The following is a 4,199-nucleotide window of genomic DNA, read 5'->3' as shown; positions in this document are numbered from 1 at the left end:
ACACACACACACACACACACACACACACACACACACACACACACACACACACACACACACACACTAACACGCAGGTGTGGAGCAGCAGAAGAGATAAGCCATTTCATTATGGTACGCTGTAGGGCTCAGACCATGTTTATGGAGCATGGCGTATTGGATTTTTCTCATACAAGCAATTTTTGGATCCGTGTTGAAACGTATCTATAGCAGAACAGTARTGATCAAATGCTCAAATACATTCACAGAACTTCTGATCATTTTTTTGCCTTTGTACATGACTTGCATATCTTAAACCACCTTTTGCAAAACTTAAAATACATATGTTGTCACATTCTGACCATGGTTCTTTTGTATTTTCTTTGTTTTAGTRTGGTCAGGGCGTGAGTTKGGTGGGTTATCTATGTTTTGTGTTTCTATGTTGGGTTTGTCGTTTGGCCTGATATGGTTCTCAATCAGARGCAGGTGTTTGTCATTGTCTCTGATTAGGAACCATATTTAGGTATCCTGTTTTGTCTTTTGGTTTGTGGGTGTTTGTTTCCGTGTCAGTGTTGTCGCCACACGGTACTGTTTCGTTTGATCATTTGTTTATTGTTTTTGTYCCTGTGTTCAGTTTGGATTTATATTAAAGACATGAACACTTACCACGCTGCGCTTTGGTCCGATCCTTCTACCACCACAGACGATCGTTACATATGTCATCAGCGAATTGTCACTCGGGAGGCCCATTATTTGCAATTTTGACGGTATAGTATAGTATTGATGAATGTATTTATGTTTTGCAAAAGGCCACTGAGTTCTGTATCTTGTGGACTCTGTTTTAAAAATCGACAACATTGTTCCAAAAAATACCTGTACGCAATGAATAAAAACTGTAATAGCTGGGTGGTTTATYTCACTCCTCCATTCTTCCCTTCTTCATTAACAATTAGCTGCTAGCTCCTAGGTCAGGCTAGCAACCCCAGCGGAAATGGGGCGGGGGTGTGTATTTGTGTCTGTGTGTGTGTATGTCTATGCATGCATGTGTACACAACCTGGTCTCTGAGCTTTTTGTATTATTCTGTACATAAATCTGAGACACTCCATTTAGTGTGATATGTTAGGTTGTGAGTTGGAATCTCATTACGAACAACTTTAGCATTTTAGCTAATTAGCAACTTTTCATCTACTTACTTCTTTTGAGCTACTTCGCAACTAMTTAGCATGTTAGCTAACCCTTCTCTTAACCTTAACCCTTTTATCTAACCCTTCCCCTAACCCTAATCTTAACTCTTTAACCTAACTCATAAACTTAACCCTAAGCCTAGCTAACATTCGAAAATTCGTAACATATCAAACATTTTGCAAATTCGTAATATATCATACGAATTGTAATTCATAACATATCACATGGGTGGTGGACATCCACAAAATAATACACACCATAYGAAACGTAACATATCATACTAAATGTAGAGTCTTGGTTTACGTACAGAATAATACAAAATGCTCTGAGACCAGGTTGGTGTACAAGACTCCCTCCATATACAGGCCCCACCCTCATCAGGCACTCTACACCTATACAGTATACAGTACACACAACAGACCCTGACAGTTACATCAAACCAACTGTCTCTTTTTCATTCCCCCTCCCCTCTCTTTCCTTCCTTCCCCATCGCTCCATCCCACACGCCTTCTCCCACCAACCACCCTCCCCCATCTTTCCTTCCTCCTCCTCATCCCTTCTCCCCTAGCCACCCCTCCCCGAGGCTTCCAGATCTTTCTATATCTTTCATTGTCCCTGACATCTGTTCTGCAGGCTGATTAATTGAGAGTAGCGTGTGGGATGAGACCCCCCCTAGGTAATAACTGCAGTCAGAGAATGAACTTAGAAGAATGACTGACTGGCACAGTATGTTCACTGTCAATAATAGATCAGGGCCAACCCAGGTTAGACTGACTGGCTGTCAGACTGTCTGTCCGAATATGCTTGGCTGTACACAAATAGATGTTGATTGAGTTCTAGGAAATAGAGCTAGAAAAGCAAAACTGTGGATAAATGTGGCCATGAGCAAGCTAGTATTAGTGGTGTAGGAGTTTCTATATCACTTTGTTTCTGCAGTGTTAATTTACCCTGTTTAGGAGAGGAGGTCTGACATTGTCATCAATTTCTCTCCTCCCTTTCTCTCTTTCTCCCTCTCACTCTCCGAAAGTGATGTGATTAATGTCTCTCCAGGGACAGAGGGAGAGCAGTAATAGAGCCCAGTTCAGAGATCACAGGCTCAGATCAGAGGTTAGGGGTCAGTGGTCAGGGTGCTGAGTTAAGTTCAAAAGCCACTTGGGGAGCGTTGTTGATGTGACACATTATATAGTAGTGATTCTTGTGTTTCCAGTCTGCACAGTGAATGGTGGCCAGGACAGGGTGAGACCAAATGACTGACAAGGTGAGACAGGGAGAGGCAGAGAAATAAAGAGAGAGAATTATAAAAAGACAGAGAGTGAGATGGCCATTGGCTCTGCAGTGATACACCATCTGGACAAACAGAGCAGGGCCAAAGACACACACACACTCACACACAGTAGGCTAATTTCATGTTCAGTTTGACTGTGGCTCTGCTCACACGTTTGGACAGACAGATGTACAGATGGTAGAGAAGGGGGGAAAGAGAGAAGGAGAGAAATAGAGCGAGAAGAGGAGGAGAGAGTGGGATAGACAGATAGAGAGGGAGAGATGGATAGAAAGTCTAAGAAAATTCTCACGACGAGATTCTCTAGATGTTTTGAGAAAATACCCTCTGCTAGCAGCCAGGTCTCTCAAGATCCAAGGCGAGATTCGACGTATGTCCAGGTACCCAGGACGTCTGGTGATTACTTAAAAACCGTCCACTAGGGGCAACGGTGAGCGCTATTATCAGGCGGTATGCTAGGACGTTGTGGACAGGGATAGCGGATGGGCATAAGTTGTGAGCTGCGGCTCCGAGAGTTGCGTGTTCAATCCCAGTGATAGGCACTCGTTTATACATGTTTTGTTTTAACCCTATCCCCAACCATAACCCTTACCTCAAGGGTCTCCAATTAGACTCAGCCGTGGGCCGATTTTTCCTTGAGCAGAAGGTCAGGGGGCAAGAACATAATTTGTACACTGCATATTGACCGCAAACAGATATAGTATTTGCCCCAAAAATTATAATTTCAAACCTTGATTACATTGGGATACGATCAATATGACTCTCTATTTATGCATGGGAGTACTTGGGAACATGTTTCCTCAATTAAAATCCCTTTGACTTGACTTTCTTGGTGATTCTACTGTCTTTTATGCCCAACAACAAAAATTATTTAAATTTGTTCTGAAAAGTTGGGTGACAAATAAATGTACTCAAGGGCCGAATTTGCCCCGTGGGCGGCCTAATGGGGAGCCCTGCCTTGCCTATCAAAATGAATGCCTAAAATTAACCGTTGAGTTGTTTTTGTTTGAACCCTATCCCAAACCTTAACCCTTAACTTAACCATTCGAAATGAATGCCTAAACTTTGGAAATGTTATGTTCATGAACAAACGTCAGATTCTGAAGTGAGACTGTGAGAGCTTTTTGTGGCTAGACCTTTTACTGTAATGTAAGCTTGCGAACTTGTCACATCTTCTACGCCACCTCCGGAGGTCGTGGATGAGCCTTGCGTGAGTCATGCCCCTTCGAGCCTTCGGATGTAAATGGAATTGTCTTCTGTAGCCAAATGATCCTACAGTAAAAATCTTAATAGCAATGTGAAACAGTTGAAATGTATAGACATTGAGAGCTTGGGACTATAAGGTTCTATCTGCAAAAATATGATTCTGAGATAAATGGCTTTAAAGTTACGAACCCACTTTGGTTTGAATGATGTCAGTAATTTTTATTATTTTGGATTTAACATCATGAATAAGGGTATTTAGAGTACTATATACTGTAGGTAGAGAACATTGAACAGAACAAGGCTATGTCAATAACAGATGTTTTACAAAAAGTCCCAAGCTCTCGATTTGACGTATATTTTAGATGTTTTATTGATCTTTAACCTTCCATTGCAGTAATAGCCTTTAGCATGGTCGCCGTGGCTTTAAGAAAACAGCTGGCAAAAGTGCATCTGACTGAGACCACTGAGGCAAAGATTTTTGTGACTGAGGTACACAATGAGTATACAAAACATTAAGGACACCTGCTCTTGCCATTGCATAGACTGACC

This window comes from Salvelinus sp. IW2-2015, unplaced genomic scaffold (assembly GCF_002910315.2).
Source record: "Salvelinus sp. IW2-2015 unplaced genomic scaffold, ASM291031v2 Un_scaffold1454, whole genome shotgun sequence".
Lineage (NCBI taxonomy): Eukaryota > Metazoa > Chordata > Actinopteri > Salmoniformes > Salmonidae > Salvelinus > Salvelinus sp. IW2-2015.
This window is presented reverse-complemented; position numbering follows the sequence as displayed.